Raw genomic sequence first — 19,499 nt, 5'->3', positions numbered from 1 at the left:
TCATAATTGTGCTTGTTCTCTATCTACAACTGTCATACTTCTCTCATCACATTTAATCTCTTATTCCTTTGTGTTTTTTTGAGTGATTTTATATTAAGTAAAATTATGTGACACAAATCACAACAGACTATTACTGAATATAAGCTGGATGAATATATATATATATATATATATATATATATATATATATATCCCTGCTACTGCAGCTTTAATAATGTACAATGGTAAATTAATATTATTTTATATTTATTTTATAGACAATTATTATCAAATATATGCATGGAGGCTCTTGTGTAACTATTTTAGTTAGTGTGCCATATATGGGTTCTCTGCCATTTTGCTTCCTTGCAGCTTACAAAACCTATGATGCGCCTCTTGCTTTACGAAGATAATCTTTGCGCTTGTCTTTGAGTCCTATATGCACCACATGATAGATCAGCAACAAATAACTTATGTGTTGCATTATGCAAAATAGAGTATCACTGTATTCCTAAAAGATGCAGCTTCAGCTTTCTTGTGATAGGTTTTTCCATGTCAATGCTTACAAGCAGGAGGCACTGGAGAGCTGTGTGAAGCTGCATCTCATAAGAACAAACATGGACAGTTTCAAAGGAGGAGCTTTATGACTCAGGAAATTATTGTATGAACCCACATATATCACTGATTTCCTTGTCCCTCAGATAAGGCATAAATCATATTTTTAGCAACATGCTATGAGTGGGGGAGTCAAAAAGAGAATTAATGGATTGTCATGGTGATGTAATTATGAAGTTCTATAAACCATGAGACAGGCTTCACGAGTGAGGTACTTGCTAGTGGCTGATAAAGTTGAGCTGGGATTGCAAGTGACAAACGTACATAGTCTTTCACCTGGTTGCAACATTATTGACTCATTTTCTACTTGTTACTGTTATAGAGATTTTAGGAGATAAAAGAAACACTAAGCAATATTTTCTTTCATGGACTTGCATAGATGTGTATATATTATATAAACAAACAAATATATAGTATCTATACAACAAACACAAATAATTTCACACATATTCCCTTTAAAATGTTTCTCTTTCAGTATCTTAGCTGCAATAATGTCGGCATATGGCGTATTGGTGTGAAACAGCAGAATACACAGCAAACACTGCTCAAGTGGCATCTTTGTAATTTTCAGCTGATGTTGCGAATTTACTGTATTGTTCTCAGGTTTGTTCACAGCATATTCTTGGTGTGACAATAACAAGAAGAAACTGGTTGTACATGACCTCAACATAAACAATTCTTCTGTCATAAAGAAAAGTCTATCACATTCACTTACTGCTCATTCCTCACCTGTTTACTAGAGTTAAAAGAAATCCTAGAGTGCTCTTCTATCTGTCTCATGTACGAGTAGATGGGTCATTCAGAAAATTCAGGTTTTCATTTTTCTTTTCATCTTTCTTCTTACAATCTGAATAATAATACCAAGATTTAGTACTACACCCTACACCTACCTACATTCATGCACAGAGCGGGCTCAACAACTAAATGAGGGCACAAAGGAATCCTGCCTACTATATTGGGACATAGAGGAGTATTATTTGATGACCCAAATTGGGCATAAACAGAATGGGGAAACATAGAGAGCACTGTTACAGTGTTGGGCAATACAGGTGGGGAATTTGTATAGAGGTCAGGACCCAAGAGGCGAAAATGTTTGTCTGGCAGATTCTTTGGAGATGACATGTGACCAGGAGAAGTTTTAATGATGGCCAGGCCAGTTAGAGAACAAAAGTAAATGTGAGCCACTCCAGTCAGAGAAGAGGTCACCTGTGAGTCACTCGGTGTGCCTGCACTGTTATCACTTATATGGTGTGCAGAGCCTATGTATCATTGATATTCTACCTCTATGTGGGTCAGTGTATGGGGAATATTGTTCTTTGCATATTGGATGTTATTTAGTAATGGTATGGTGAAAATAGTCATGGTCTTGGTTTACTGAATTTGATCAGTACCAGTAAGACAGTATGGCTTTAATGGGATATATATGTTTTTGTACTAGACCCTTTTATTGCTGTTTTAGGGTTACCTCCACACAATGAACACATCACAAGCATTGTAGAAGATTGGAATACATATGCCAGTGGGGGATATGGTATGTGGGGGTGTGTGGTATGGCTATGGGGCATTGTTATGAGTGAATATTTACAATGCAAATTACTGTCAATGTCCCTTTTTGCTCTCAGCTCATCTCTGGAGTAACAGCCTGCTCAGCCAGTCAGTGACTGACTTAGATGGGACAGCCCCGCAGCCAGTTATTGACTGAGCAGGCTGTCACTCTTGTCTCGAGAGCCTGCTCAGCCAATCACTGACAGTGGCTCTGTGCATCTCAGTCAGTAATTGGCTGAGCTAGCTGGAGGCACAGTGACACACAAAACTGTTTAGCTGTTTTAAGGAAGTTCGTGAAGGTTTGGTTTGAAAGCCTGTAAATTTTACACCAAAAATTTGCAAACCTGGCGAAGCAGATTTTAAAAACTTAACTCATCTCTAGTGTAGACATTCCTGGATGTATACAGCATTCACTTAATGTTGTTGTTTTTGTCAGAAAACATTTAGTAGTCAGTAGTTCTGCTACTGGCCCCGGCTGATACGCGGCTGCCGGGGGTGTCCCGTCCTATCCCCGGCAGCGCGCGCATCAGTGAACTCCCTGTGCTGCCTGGGGCCCTGATTTCCGGCACAGGAAGTGTACGCCAGAGACGCTCCTGTGCCGGAAGTCCCAGCCCTGGCGCACGGGGAGCTCTCTGATGCGCGCGCTGCCGGGAATAGGACGGGACACCCCCGGCCGCCGCGCATCAGCCGGGGACCAGACCAGGAGGCGAGAGGCTCGACGGGGGAGCGGATGGCAGGTGAGTTGTTTTTTTTGTTTTTTTTGTCTGCTATGCACTAGTGCACTGGGAGGGAGAGGGGAGGAGGGGGCCAATCTATAGGAAGTGGGGAAAGGGGGGCCAATCTATAAGGGTGGGGGAGGGGGAAGAGGGGGCCAATCTATAAGAAAGGGGGAGAGGGGAGCCATCTATAATGGGGGTAGAGGGAAGCCCTCTATAAGCAGGGGGGATAGGGGGGCCATCTATAAGCAGGGGGGGGGGGAGGAAGCCATCTATAAAGGAGGGGGGAGAGGGGGCCATCTTTAAGGGAGGGGGAGAGGGAAGCCATCTATAAGGGAGAGGGGGCCATCTATAAGGGAGGGAGGAGAGGGGGCCATCTATAAGCAGGTGGGAAAGGGAGCAATCTATAAGGGAGGGGGGAGAGGGGGACATCTATAAGGGAGGGGGAGAGGGGGACATCTATAAGCAGGGGGGAGAGGGAGCCATCTATAAGGGAGGTGGGAGAGGGGACCATCTATAAGGGAGGGGGGAAGAGGGGACCATCTAAAATGGGGGAAGAGGGGCCATCTATAAGGGAGGGTGGAGAGGGGGCCATCTATATAGGGGGTATAAGTAAACACAGGCATCTATAAGGGATGGGGGAGATAGGGTCATCTATAAAGGGGGTATAAGGGAGGGGGGAGAGGGGGCCATCTATAAGGGGGGGAGAGGGGGCCATCTATAAGAGGGGGGAGAGGGGGCCATCTATAAGGGGGTATAAGTAAGAGGGGCATCTGTAAGGAGGGGAAAAGGCCTATAAGGAGGCTACATAGAGGGGGGCATATACTATAAGGGGGATCACATAGTGTCAGCCTACCCACTAAATGAGGGCATAAAGGGGCCAATACAGATGTACAGTTAGTAGAGAAATGAGGATGGTGCCTAATGGAGTGAGGAGCCTAATATGTCTGTCTGGCAGATTCTGTGGATTTGTGGCTCGGAGAAGTTCTCATAACGGCCCAGGACAGATGGAGAAGAAAATGAAAATGACTCTGATCAGAGAAGACATCCCCTGTGAGTCACCTGATATAACTGCACTATAATGTATATGGTGTACAGAGCCTGTGTAGGGCTGGGTCAGCCTCTATATGACTGGACGAGGTGATAGTGATCTGTGTACAGTGGTTATTCAGTAGCAGAGGTGGGGTTAGTCAGTATGTGGTGGTATAAGTCGGTAGCAGCGACGGTGTTAGTCAGTATTTGGTGGTATTAGTCAGTAGCAGCGGTGGTGTTAGTATGTGGGGGTAATATTTTTATTTTAAGTATATTTATTTGTTTCTTTTATCTGGTACTGTGTTTTATTGGTCTCAGTATGGATTTGGTCAGTAACAATATGGTGGTGATGGTAGTGGGTGTGGTGTAGCTGAAATATTTCCTTCCTATATACTGGTAATATTGGTCTCAGTGTACAGGATTTGGTCAATAACAGTATGGCAGTAATATGTATGGTGATAACATTTTCTCTTCCTATAGGCTGGTGTTATTGGTAATATCTGTCTTGGAGTATATATATATATATATGTATATATACACACCAATAGCATCACTTGGTCGTGAAAGGAGGGGGGGGCCCAAGTTGACCTCTCGCACCAGGGCCCAGGAGACATTAGCTACGCCCCTGCGCTACATATTTTATCAATTTAGATAATAAGCCTCTTTACCTCTTACCAGGCAAACCAGAACTAGAGACCTCAAAGTCTGAAAATGTGGCCATTAACATAATACAACTTTATGAAAGTTGGTTTGGAACTATTATATACATAGGACACAAAACTGGAAATTTCTAAATTAATTTAAAAAACACCACTTTATAGCAAGAAGTGTTGTGGGTGATTGAACTATGTGTGCTCTTATGCTTAGTGGTCATCCTTGCAGCTGAAAAGATGACTTTAATTAGCTTTTTAAGTTGATGACCTTAATTATATCTTAACCTATTAACCAGTATAATGATAAATACATGATCTTAAAATATCCCTTGTGAAACACATGTTCTCAAGACATCTTTTATCTCAACCCTAATGATATTCACAATCTTATTAGTGATTGTATTTATATCAAAAGTTAGAGAGACATTATCCCCCCTGCCCTCCGCTGACAACCAGTTCAACTGTGGTACATTAAAATGATATCTAACTGGAAAAGTATAAGTAGCTAAATCACCTGTGCTGACTTGTACACATTAACCACGTTAAAAGCTAAAGCAATCTACAGTCTTATGCCCACTGAAGAGCTCTGTGCCCAGAGGCTATATAGAGGCCCATAGACTCCTGGTAGGTAGGTCTATTTGACTGGTCTGTTTAATGCAATATCAGCATTATTCTGTTTATTGTAAGGTTAGGTTCACACTGCGGTTTTGCTTCCTATTTAGGCTGGGTTCACACTACGTATACTTCAGTCAGTATTGTGGTCCTCATATTGCAACCAAAACCAGGATCTGTTCACATAATGTTGAAATTGAATGGATGGCCGCCATTTAATGGCAAATATTTGCTTTTATTTTAAAACAACGACTGTTGTACACTGCTCCAGGTGGGCGGGACGCGGCACTGCGTTGTGAAGAAGCTGGCGACGTGAGTCACGTGACGTGAGCTTGAGTCATGTGACGTGAGCTGACTGAGTCTGCGACGCCCATGACGAAGAGGAGCAGCAGCGGCCGCCTCCGGCTCAGGAGCAGCCTGTGTCTGTGTGAGACATTTTAACATTTAAGTTATTTTTCTTAGGCAATGGGGGGTGCTGTGACCGGAACATAGACCATTGAAGGCTTAGGGGAGGGGGGCTGGCAGTGGAACCAGCTGCAATTGGGGCAGGTGGCAATATGTTTGGGGGGGGCAAGGGCAACAGCAAGGGACCAGGTGGCAATATGTTCATGGGGGGGGTAGGGGCCCAGGTTGGATGGACAGCCCGGGGCCCAGGGTACATTTAATCCGCCACTGGCTGCAGAAGTCATTAACCATTGACTTACAAAATAAACAAATAGGTACAGAAAAACATGGTTGACCGTGTTTTTCTGTACATTACCTTACGTATTTTCATATTAATGTGATTAAATTGCTACTGACAAAACACCAAACCTATGCTCACAAGGCTATTATGTGCTATATTTTGATGTTCCTAGAGTCTTTTGCTTGGAACTAGGAGACTAAATTTAACCCTTTGAGGACCAGGCGCAAAATGACCTAGTGGACCGTGCAAATTTTGATCTTAGTGTTTTAATTTTTTCCTCCTCGTGTTCTAAGAGCTCTAGCACTCTCAGTTTTCTATCTACAAGCCATGTAAGTGCTTGTTTGTTACAGGAATAGTTGTACTGTGTAATGGCGTCATTCATTTTACCATAACATGTATGATGGAATCCCAAATATATTATTTATGAAGATATAAATTGGTAAAAACGTAAAAAAGAATGCAATATGGTAACGTTTGGGGGTTCCTGTGTCTACGTAATGCACTATACGGTAAAAGCGACATGATACCATTATTCTATAGGTCAGTCCAAACACAACCATATGCAGGTTTACACATATTGTCTAATGTTATATATATATTTATTTTTCATGAAATCCTTTTTTTGGCAATTAATTATTAATAAAATGGGCCTATTGTGACGCTTATAACGGTTTACGTTTTTCCCCTACAGGGCTGTATGGGGTGTCATTTTTTCCGCCATGATCTCTAGTTTTTATTAATACCATATTTGTGAAGATCGGATGTTTTCATCACTTTTTATTACTTATTTTATATATATATAATGTAACATCAAATCGGTAATCCGCGCACTTTTTTTTCCTCTTTTCGTGTACGCCGTTTGCCGTTCGCAATGACGCTTGTTATATTTTAATAGATCTGACAATTATGCACGCTACAATATAATATATGTGTATTTGTTTATTTATTTTTATATGTTTTATTTATATAATGGGAAAGGGGGTGATTTAAACTTTTATTGGGGGAGGGGCTTTGGGGTAGTGTATTAGTGATTTTAACTTTTTTTTTTTTTACACATTTTAAGACCCATTGGGGGACTTCTGCAAAGCATTGGCATAGCATTGATCAGTGTGATAGGCGATCTGCTCATTGAGCCTGCTCAGTGAGCAGATCACCAATCGGACCGCACTGAGAAGGGAAGAGATCTCCGGCGGTCCAATACATCGATCAACGAGTCACACTGCGGGGGTCCCAATCGGTAAGTGACAGGGGACTCACTTACACTTAAGGGGTTAATGACACGCTGCAGCGTGATCGCTGCAGCCTGTCATTAACGGTGAGGTGCCGGCTACTCACTGCAGCTGGCCCCCACCTCCTATGAAGCACGCTCCGCTCCAGAGCGCGCTTCATAGCAGGAGAAACACCCTGGACGTACAGTTACGCTCATGGTCGCCTGGTGACAGACTTCTATGGCGTAACTGTATGTCCAGGGTCATCTAGGGGTTAAAGCGAATGTACCACTAGTACATCGCTTTGTGGTTTTTTACATTAAAAAACAGTCCCCCCTCCGCTCCCTTCTGTGATGTGGCTCCATTGATTCTAATGGAGCCATGTCACAGAGGGAAGGGGAGATCATTACACTGGAAGCCAGCGGGCCAGCCCCCAGCGCTTAATGCCAGGACGGTGCTTGGAAATGCACATGAGAATCGGGCCATTATTCAAAAAAAGGACTGCAGCATCAGCATCCCTGTGCCGGTCTAAAGATGTAAAAAAAAAAAATTCACTTTAAGGGCTTGTGTACAAGGGCTCTGCACAAAATTCAAGTACAGATCTGCAGTAAGGAGAAAAATCTATGACTTGCTCCTTCCTATTGATTACTGGAGCTGTTTAACAGCAATGGCTCCATGCAACAGAGTTGAATTTGATGAACCGGTTTTGAACAATACTATGTATTTAATTTATACATACAAAGTTATGTATGGGTAAATGTGCATCATTTTAATATATATAAGAGATATATAAGAAAAAAAAAATCAAGTCATTGGTTGCAGGACATTGTTTCTTTTGCACAGATGATTAAGCATACATATCTGTAAAACATTTAAACCAAAAACAAAATAATGTCAGGATTTATGTTCCATGAAATCATAAATTGGTAATCAGCTTCATTAATTGCCTTGATGTACGTGGTAATTGGTGACAAATTATATTCCATTTACAATATATACCCCTATCATAAAAAGAATAAATAATTAATCAGAGATATGAAATAATCTATGCTCAGAAATATACACCTAATGTAATAGTATAAAAGAAAATTACAAACTCCCATTACAGATTCTAAAAATTCTAACCTGTCACCCGGCAATCTGACACTGAGTCCGTCCGACCCCCCCGGTGCAGTCCCAGATACTTACCGTTTGCTGCAAGTCCCGCTCCTGGAGGCGATCCTGGGACAGAGATATCGCCGTCGGCAGCTGTGCGCGCATGCTCCAGTCATTCTCTATGGGCATCGGACTCATCTTGTGTAATTTGCATACAGCGCGCGCTCACCTTCCGGCACCGATATCTCCGTCCGGGGACCGGGTCCAGGAGCGGGACTTGCAGCAAAGGGTAAGTATCCGGGGCTGCAACGGGGGGTCGGGCGGGCTCAGCTTTAGAATGACAGGTTCCCTTTAAAGCATTTTTTACTATTGTTGTGGCATATCACACACATACATAGATAGATAGATAGATAGATAGATAGATAGATAGATAGATAGATAGACAGACAGACACATACAGGGGCTCAACTAGGATTCATGGTGCCCCATAGCAGAAAACATCATATGGGTTCCATGAATCCTAGTGTTTAGAGGGGGGGTGTTTGTTTACTAGACTGCCAGATAGAGAAATATAGATAGAGAAAATTGATCACACTACTCCACTGAATATTTACACTGCTTCAGAAGTCATTGGCAGTATGCTTTACAACACTCTAACTGATGCCTGACATTACATTGCAGCTGTTTAGCCATGGAACTTATGCCATGAAGCTCCTGATGCACTGCTGCACTGATTTTAATGTCAGATGAGGTTTGGGGCACCGCAGTCAGCAGAGCATTGGCCCTTTACATGCACTATGCACCTCAGTACTATATTTCTGTCAGTCTTCCTTTAACCAGAACCAGGAATGGATTGAAAACACAGAAGCTGTGCAAATCTTTCCATTATAATTTTGCCCTGTCAGTTCCACTCCTGATTTCGGGTAAATATACTGACCAAAATACTGACAGAAATACTGAAGAAAATATGATATGCGAACATAACCATAGGCTGCATACTGAGGCAAATACTTAAACACATGCTATATATACAGAGCAAACTACCTACTGGGGCACTGTGGTACTGCAGCCCATTGAAGTCAGCGGCAGACCATGACTGTCATCATCGGGACGTTACAACATGTTGAAAGACCACGATCAGCAGGCATCATGCAGCTGATCGTGGTCTTTTAGCATGCGCTATTACAGCAAAGGATTATCGTCCAGAACGGCCGGTAATCATTCGGTGTAATAAGGCCTTACTGTTACTATCTCCTCTTGGTGGATGGGGGCATCACTATTTGATCAAATATGTGGAATAAATCCTCTTGCCAGTCTGAGATGCATGGACAGGCAAGAGGGAACAGAGAAGATGTCACCTGTGAGTCACTGGATGTAATTTCACAAGAATCACTTATATAGTCTTTAGAGATTGTGTAGAGCTGGTTTTTATTATTTATTATTAGCACTGTATCTAGGATATATGGTCTGTGTATAGACTGTGCACAGACCATATATGTTCTATTGATATTGTTCTATTGATACTGTTGTGTCAATGGGCAAGCTCTAGGAAAACAATTTATTTCCTCTGTGGGCCAAATATACTAGCATTGCGGGCCAGATTAGGCCCGCAGAACAGTTTTAAATGCCTGCTCTAGAGGATCAGTGCTGTCCATGAAATGCAGATCAAGGCTCCCTCCCCATCTCAGCTGTATGTACACAGTGCTTTCTACCACCTGTATCTCCCCTCCATTTAGTCTGCAAACTTAGCGGCAATTGTTTAATGTAACCCTTTTCTAGCTGTGTGGCTATTTCTTTCTGTTCCTTCCTGCTCTCATAGCACCTTGAAGAGCAGAGCATCAGTAACCCTTTCCCCATCCATATGCTATCTATTGTACTGTACTATACCTGCATGCCTCTTTTACTCTTTCAGGCAGCATACAAAAGCATATTTACTGCAATAAATTGTGCTATGAATTGAGAGCAATATAGTGTTCTATGCAGTTTGTTTTGAACTATAAGTAACAAATTAGCAGCATATAAACAATTCACATTAATGGCCATTTCAAATATTGCCGAGGTCCTTCTTCCTCCTGCAAAGGAAATAGCACAGAATAACAGCATATTATTACTCATGTAATAGCAAAGCCCATACTATAGCCTACAACCTTCTTCTACAAGTATCTACATTCCACTTTTCTTGAAGACACAATAACTTTAAGCACAATCTACAGGATGGATTATTGTTTACTCAGTTTGTCTCTGCTGCTTTGGCTGGCCATCCATTTTTATTACTGACTACTGTACAAGAAGGTTTTTAGCATATTGGTGGCAAGACAGCTGCTTTTAGACCCAAAATGATTCCTTAGAATCCACCCCCCCTATGGACAGTGTGCACTTGACAGGATCTACATTGTAAGAAAGATAGACAGAACTTACCCAATAGTAGTCTCCTTCTTTTTGAATATAAAAGAGTGATGATATTGCACTTGTGGAGGGGCAGTATTATTGCCATAATTCCCCTCACATTTCTATGTATGCTTCTGCTATCAGAAGAGACTTAGGGCCCTATTACACCAACAGACTTCTGACCAATTTATCGGACAGATTTTTGAAGCCAAAACCAGGAACGGACTATAAACAGAGAACAGGTCATAAAGGAAAGACTGAGATTTCTCCTCTTTTCAAATCCATTCCTGGCTTTGGCTTCAAAAATCTGTCAGATAAATTGGTCAGAAATCTGTTAGTGTAATAGGACCCTAAGGGTGGTATTACACGGAACGATTATCGTTTGAAAAATCGTTAAATAGTTCAGATTTGAACGATAATTGTTTAGTGTAATAGCAGACAAGGATTAAACAAGAAATTGTTGGTCGTTTAATAGAATTTGGACCTATTTTTTATTGTTGATCATTCGCAAATCGTTCGAATGTAATAAGACGTTGTTATGGCGAACACAGTGGCGACGACAGGACAAACGCAATAATGATCATAAGTAACAATCATCGCTCCATGTAATTGGGTTAACAATTTTAAGTAGTTCGCCATAACGGTCATTTGAGTTCGTTTATCGTTAATGGTCAAAAAATCACTTCCATGTAATAGTACCCTAAGAAAGGGAGCAAAATGAAAACAAATCAGGGACAATAGTTAAGAAATAACATTTAGAACAGAAATTTACTGAGACTGTTACTGAGAAAAAGGGAGATTCCAGTCATAGAATTGTATAAGATGCTCGCTGCATATGCAGTATCTGAAGGAGCAGTAACACTCAGCCTCTAATGACCGGGGTCCACAGGGCCCTCTGCCATGAAAGGACAGGACACACCATAAGGCCCAGTTGCAGATTTTGCCAGGAGCTTTAGTCTCTTTAATATAGAATTGCAGCTTATTGTCATCAAGAATAAACTCACAAATAAAACTAATCTAGGTGTAATAGGGAGAATACTATGAGATCTGTTTGAGATTGTTTTAGCTATTTCATATAGTTACTATATCCATAATTGATGCTTTGCCTATGAAAAGTGTGTGTGCATAATATACAGTTTTAGAATACATGCCTGTATGGTTATTTTGCATATTTATCTCTGTCGGATATAAAAGAATTGGAGCATTTTGCCAATAAAGCCAGCAGATGTCACTCTTTATTTAGCTCACATTTACAGTACTTAAAGCTTTATCATAATATTTTATACCTTAAAACCTCCTGAAAATACAATCCAATTGAAATGAGGTTTGATTATGCAAAATGAAGGTATGTCTAGACAGGCATAGCAGACTGCCAGCCCCGAATCCCCACCCATCCACAGACACACTGACATTAAGTATGAAAGCTCCACCTTTGCTTTAACCTTTCTGTTTCCTCAATAAAATATTTGATTTGTGAACCCGAGTGTAAGTAACTGTCAAAAACATATACTTAAATCTTATTGCAGATTATAAGAAAAGGTGACAGTTTCCAAGCAGCCACACCAAGTGATGAACTAATTGATGATACTGTAATTAAATCTGACATTTCAGTCATCAAATTGCTGCAATTACATGAAAACAAAGATCTAAATGTAAAGATTTGGCAGGTTCACTTGGAATACGTATAAAGGGAAAATTGGCAATGTAAATGTTATGTAGTCAATAGACTATTGTGCCCATAAAGCAGAATGTTTCGTACAAAAGACAAAACCACCTGATTTTAAACCACCCACAAAGTTTTTTTGACACCAGAGAAAGCTTCGTGAAGACATTAGCAAGGGATGCTGGGTAATTTTATTTCTGAAATCCACAATGAGCTACACTATGGTATAAAACATCATATGGAGAATTTACTATGTCTACATATGCCTGGCCAGTTTTCTGCCATATAAAAGTTGCGCATTTAGGCTGTGTTCACATAACATACTATTTTTTTATTTTCAATTCAAACAGTGGCCGTTCTTTTCAGCCTGCAATACCGCCTGTTCCATGCAAAAGCCGCACCAAGGGATGTTGTTCGGTGCTGCCATGCAAAAGAAGGATCATGTAAATTAAAAACGTCCGCAGTTTCACGAACAGCGGCTGTTATTAATCTTCCATGCACACGCAGTCTGTTCATCCGTGGTGTGTATGGAAATAAATGCTTAATTGATTTCTAGAGATGAGCGAGTAGTAAAATATTCGAAAGCTCAAAATTTGATTCAAATAGGCCATGATGCACGACTATTCAATCGAATATTGAACCCTATTAAAGTCAATGGGGAAAAAATGTTTGTTTCTTGGGAAACAGTATTAAATCAATATCACAGTTAGCGGTCCCCGGCTATAACACCGCTCCCTGTAACAGTTTATATTTAATTAAAACAGCAAATTTTCATTTTTACTTACAAGATCAAAAGTAGAACAAACTCTTGCTGTTTTAGGCCATGTTCACATGACGTAAGAGACGGGCTGTTCCATGACCTTTCCTTGGCCAGTATCTGCAAAGATCATCCCGGATGATCTATCCTGGATGATCTATCCTGCCGCAGGGTTCTGATGCGGGCGCGCTGAACTCCCCATAGTGCCTGAACTCCCCGCATCAGAACTCCCCATAGTGCACTATGAAGCAAGCGGCTGGAGCCGCTCGCTTCATAGTGTGCACTGACATGTTAGTTCTTTGCAGCGCTGCGAGGGTTCCCGGCCGGAGCGTATACGATGTGTTTATGCTCCGGCCGGGCTCCCATAGAAGGCAAGGCAATGTATGTTTTCCTACAAAGTACGGCCGTCGTTGCCAATAGCAGCAACAGACGTACTTTTACGAAAACATACGTTGTGTGAACATAGCCTTAAATAAATATACATTTAATTAATTTCCTGCTATAATGGTCAGTATTATGCTGTGTGTGAACATAGCCTCATGATAAATTAGTGAATTTTGTGCTAGATTGGCACTTGCTCATCCCTCACATCATGCCATCTAACACAGTATTTTTGCGGCGCCACTAGCGATCCCAGCCAGATTGTATACTATGGGGGACATTTAAAAGTCCAGAGTTTTTCACGCCAGGCTTACAAATGTGCCCGCAGCTCCGGAGCTCAGAGGATTTATGTAGAGGCGAACTACATTTTCGCCTTTTAATAAATGATCCCCTATGTGTATACACTCCATCCAGGATTCCCTCAGCTGCAGCACAATGTAAGGTCGGTTGTTGAAAATCGGCAACAACGGCCGTGATTAATACTGAACTTACGTTGTGTGAACATAGCCTTAACAGGAGCTTCAGTAGCCCAGTGCTGGCACTACACAATGTATGGAGTTGTCCGCTTTTGTCTCTTTCTACTTCATTTGTAGGCAACTCCAGCAAACAGGTGATCAGAAGGATCCAGGTGTCAGAGGCCCAACAATCACATCTTGATGTCATATGCTGAGGAAATATCATGAATAAAAAGTTACAGGTAAACCACAAAACAGCCAACTCACAGTAAAAATAAAAAATAAAATATCTGCAATATTAACAGTTTCATAAAGGTAGTGAATGTGTCAGATCCAGAAACCTAGTAAAGCTATGAACAACCCTGATTTCAAATCCATCTAAAAAGGCCACGTGAGTAAAACACAGGAATATCCTTCTTGGATTAAATAAAGGTTTTAAATGGTTTTACAATACTGCCGGACATACATGACAGCCAGAATGACGCTATGTGCACTTTTTGAGCATTGTCCTCTGCACCTTTTTTCTGTCATTGTGATTTTGGGCTGACTGGTTTAGAATATATTGTGGCAAGGTATGGTCTTTGTGAGGGTTTGTTACACAGGGGGGCAAATTACTTACACCTACTTTTAGGTAAATAATTGGATTTTCCACCCATTTTTAGTCTAAGATCTATTTATGAACCAGTATTCGACGGGCAAATATTTTTTAGAAGCAACTTTTTTTAATCTGCCTGTTTGGAGTATTCACCAAAAAGTTCACATAATCTAGGATTACCCAATTTGTTTTTTTAAAAAGTCACACAAACAGGTGCAGGCTTTTGTGTGGTCAGTACCAGGTGAATATGCTTGCGTGATTTTTGAATTTTCTGCAACTTTTTTTGTGACATTTTACTTAGATACATTCACTATAGCAGTGCTACATTTTAATAAATCAACCGCAAGATATTGGAACAAAATATACACCAGTCCTCATTAGAATAGTCACACACATTAGACTCCTTAGTAAATGTCCCTCATTGTTTATATTTTATTTTTATTTATTTATTTATTTTTGAGGACGCCCAGAGTAACGATCACAGGCAGTCCTGGTTATAAAAAATATGTTTCTGAAATCTCTTGATATCGATTCCGCACCACCAACCCCAGCGCAGGAGCCAGTGATGTGCCACACATGGCACAAGCCCTTTTTTTATTTTATTTATTTTATTTTTAATTTTAACTTTTATTTTTTTTACTTTTTGTTTTCGTACATTATTGTAATGCAAATACTGTACATGAGAGTGCATGTCCTTGTCCAGTGCTCATCATTTCTTCGTCTTACTTTCCCACGCTGGGGAGATATGTGGAATACATAAACACATTCACTCATTTTGTTGCCCATGTAAATGCAATAAATATTGCACATAGTTATCAACATTCAGTGAAGTGATGACTGGAGCAATTTCAAATATTGTATTGGTGAACTACTGGCTTGTCTAGCACCTCATAAACACACCACATGTTGTAAAGCAGACACAATACTCACTATGATGGTAAAAGGGCATTGACTTCCCTACAGTTACAGTCTTGAGATGAAACACATTCTTTGCATTGCTTTGATGTGTATACAGCAGTTTGCTGCCACAGATATTCTGCATACTGTTCAGCATATAATTTAATGTATGGTTTTAATTGCACAAAGCTTAGTGTATGTTTTTATCTTGAACTTTTATAGTATCCTCTTTTTATAGGCTATGCCTTATACCTTTAATGTCTATAAAAGGGATATTGTGACTTTTTTTTTTTTCTCTTAAAGACTTCTTTAAAAAAGTTATATAAAATTGTAACCTTTATTTTATATATGCTTTTTTTATATTGATTGGCGGTTGTACGTCAGTGTTTGGCTATGTTCACACAATGTCAAAAATAGAGAAAAAGGCGTCCAATTTTGAAATCTAAAATAACGTCTGTTATTGCCACAATTTAATTGACTGCTGTATGGATGTATTGGATAAAGGAAATTTTTACCGTGGATGTCAAAATAATGAACATGATCATTATTTTCAGACGTCTTTTGCAAACAGCGGACATTTTTTATTAGCTGTTCACACACAGTTTTTCTTTTGTCACCGTTCTTTCTCCGTTTTTACTATTAAATCAAAGGACAATTAGTAACCCCTGAGCTAGAATAATGTACCAACAGCCGTCATTCTACTATGGGAAGGCTGGACAGTTATATGATGTTTGTTTTTTTATATGTCTGTTATTTTATATAACTCAATTAGGGATGAGTGAATTGGCTTCTGATTCCTGCTGTCTGCCCGCTCCGTGAAGAGGGTGGATACAACCTTAAGGACCGCCTGGAAAACTGGGATACAGCCATAGCCATAGGCTGTATCCCAGTTTTCTAGGCGGTCCTCAGGCTGTATCCACCCTCTCCACGGAGCGGGCAGACAGCGGGAATCAGAAGCCGATAGTTTAGGTTCACACGAACCCGAACCTCGGCCGGTTCGCTCATCCCTAGACTCAATATGACGCACATCATTTTAAATGGAGCTGAAAAAAGTTCTGTGAACATGGCCTTTCAGAGTAAATTTAGTTGTTTGTGATGAGGCTATTTGTCAGGATTTGATGCTGTCCATTGGTTGAGAATCATAAATCTCGTAAAAACCGCCTTATAATCAGTGCCTAAGATATTCACAGTGTAGCTGTTATCACTTATGCCTATTATTGTTTTCAACATATCACAATACATCATACCTGTATGCTTTACTACCCATGGCTTTGAGTTAAAGGGGTTGGCCACTTTATAGTAAAATAGGTCAGTACAAAGTATTAGTTAGTGTACTCACTGTATATACTGACAGCAGCTCCCTGTGTACCTCATAGAGCTAATATCAGACGCCCCTTCACCAGGCTGGGCTGCCCTGCTCTGTTTTGTTTCAGTCTACAAAATGGCTGACACGGAGGAGCATATGACCATGCCCTGTCCACTGTGTTCTCCATAGACATATACAGGCTCAGTGGTGGACACTGGGGGGCGGGGCCTGGTCACATGCTCCTCCATGTCAGCAATCTTATGCAGGCTCGGACTGGGCCACCGGGGAGCCAGGGATTTTCCCGGTGGGCCCCGCTCCCCAGTCAGGTGACACAGGGCTGGAGACTGCAGCAATGTGGTCTCCACTCAAGCCCAGCCGGGCCCGTATGCTCATGGGGGGCCACTCTTGTGACTGCAAGCAGCATTTTGCTTGCGATCACAAGAGTGTCCCCCCGCCCTGCCCGATCATCTCTGTTGTGGAGTCCCGGCAGCACCATCATTGACCTCAGTGTGCGCCGCGGCGGCTGGGACTTCTGGTATGCGCGCCCTGAACCGGAAGTCCCAGCCGCCGCGTCACACACTGAGTTCAGTGGTGCGCACTGGCTGGGACTCCACAACAGGGATGCTTATCGGGCGGTAAAGAGAGAAGAAGAGACCAATGACGGAGGAACGTGTGGTTAGGTGAGTTACGTGTTGTTTTTTTTATCAGAGGGGGGAGCTGGGCAACATAAGGGGGCTATATGGGGAGGGGGGAGGCTTGACAACACAAGGGCTATATGAGGAGGGGGGAGGATGGACAACATAAGGGGGCTATATGGGGAGGGGGAGGATGGACAACACAAGGGCTATATGAGGAGGGGGAGGCTGGACAACATAAAGGGGCTATATGGGGAGGGGGGAGGCTGGACAACACAAGGGCTATATGAGGAGGGGGAGGCTGGGCAACATAATGGGGCTATATGGGGAGGGGGAGGGGGGGGGCTGTACAACACAAGGGCTATATGAGGAGGGGGGAGGCTGGGCAACATAAGGGGGCTATATGAGGAGGGGGGATCTGGACAACACAAGGGCTATATGAGGAGGGGGGAGGCTGGACAACATAAGGGGTCTATATGAGGAGGGGGAGGCTGGACAACATAAGGGGGCTTTATGAGGAGGGGGAGGCTGGACAACATAAGGGATCTATATGGGGAGGGGGGAGGCTGGACAACATAAGGGGGCTATATGGGGAAGGGGAGGCTGGACAACATAAGGGGGCTATATGAGGAGGGGGAAGCTGGACAACATAAGGGTGCTATATGGGGGGGCTGGACAACATAAGGGGGCTATATAGGGGAGGCTGGACAACATACAGGGGCTATATGGGGGCTGGACAACATAAGGGGGCTATATAGGGTATGGACAAGCACTGGGGGCTATATGAGGGATGGGCAACACCGAGGGACATCTGTAAGGGAGGCAGAAGGGTGCAATCTATAAGGTGTCTACACAGAGCAGGCATATACTATAAGGGATATATATATACACACACACACACATATACTACAAAAAGTCAAGGCTACCCACTGAAAGAGGGTGTAAAGGGGCTGATATACATGTGCAGTTTGTAAAGAGATGAGGATGGTGCAAGAGTGAGGAGCCTGATATGTCTGTCTGGTAGATTCCGTGGATTCGTGGCTCGGAGAAGTTCTCATAATGGCCCAGGGATGATGGAGAAGAAAATGAAAAGGGAAGAACTCCGATCAGAGAAGATGTCCCCTGTGAGTCACTTGATATAACTGCACTGTAATGTATATGGTGTACAGAGCCTGTGTAGAGCTGCATCCACCTCTATATGACAGAATGAGGTGATAGTCATCTATGCACAGTGAATATTATTCAGTATCAGCGGTGGTGTTAGTCAGTATGTGGTGGTGTTATTCAGTAGCAGTGGTGGTTTTAGTCAGTATGTGGTGGTATTAGTCAGTAGCAGCGGTGGTTTTAGTATGTGGTGGTGTTATTCATTAGCAGCAGTGGTGTTAGTCAGTATGGTGTGGTGTTATTCAGTAGCAGTGGTGGTGTTAGTCAGTATGGTGTGGTGTTAGTCAGTAGCAGTGGTGGTGTTAGTCAGTATGTGGTGGTATTATTTGTTACTTATCTGGTACTGTGTTTTATTGGATTTAGTATACAGGATTTGGTCAGAAACAATATGGTGGAGATGGTTGTGGTGTGGCGGTAATATTTTCCCCCTTGTATACTGGTATTATTGGTCATAGTACACAGGATCTGGTCAGTAACAGTATGGCGGTAATATGTATGGTGATAATATTTCCCTCCTATATAATGGTATTATTGGTAATATCAGTCTTGGTATACTGTATTTGGTCAGTAATAGTATGGTGGTAATATGTGTGGGGATATTTGCTTTTTATATACTGGTGTTATTGATAGCTGTATGACCTATGTATCTAGGTATAGTGTTATCATGCAAAGAAAATTGTCTTATAGCTCGATGGTACAGGCCAATTATTGGTAACAAGCGCTCCCAGGAAGCCCCAGAGATCAGCTGACAAGCAAATGCCCCATAGTCGGATGATTTGATCTTTTGTGCATCTATAAAAAACCATTGCACATCTCTGTGTATTCCTGTTCTGCTGATCAGCAATCGTTTGCAGCCCTACACTGCCCCATATCTCGCAGTGTAACTGGACCCTTATTAAAGGGGTAGTGCGGTGTAAAGCATTTATTCACTAAATAACACACATGTAATGTGTGTTATTTAGTGAATAAATGCTTTACACCGCACTACCCCTTTAATGTTACCATAGATGAGTATGGTGGCTGAAGGGTGGGCCCCAAGAATGATTTCCACTGGTGGGCCCAAGGCACTCCAGTCCGACACTGATCTTATGGACCAAAACACTACAGAGCAGGGCAGC

General features: G+C 41.9%; 1 non-coding gene across 1 annotated transcript; it reads right to left on the bottom strand.

Annotated features, from left to right (window-relative positions):
* Nucleotides 1–14,837: 14,837 nt before the first annotated feature.
* Nucleotides 14,838–14,973, bottom strand: LOC138796135 (U11 spliceosomal RNA). The gene has a single exon (XR_011363743.1). It is a non-coding gene; the product is annotated as a U11 spliceosomal RNA (small nuclear RNA).
* Between the last annotated feature and the right edge of the window lie 4,526 nt (nt 14,974–19,499).

This window comes from Dendropsophus ebraccatus, chromosome 6, assembly GCF_027789765.1.
Source record: "Dendropsophus ebraccatus isolate aDenEbr1 chromosome 6, aDenEbr1.pat, whole genome shotgun sequence".
NCBI lineage: Eukaryota > Metazoa > Chordata > Amphibia > Anura > Hylidae > Dendropsophus > Dendropsophus ebraccatus.
This window is presented reverse-complemented; position numbering and strand designations above follow the sequence as displayed.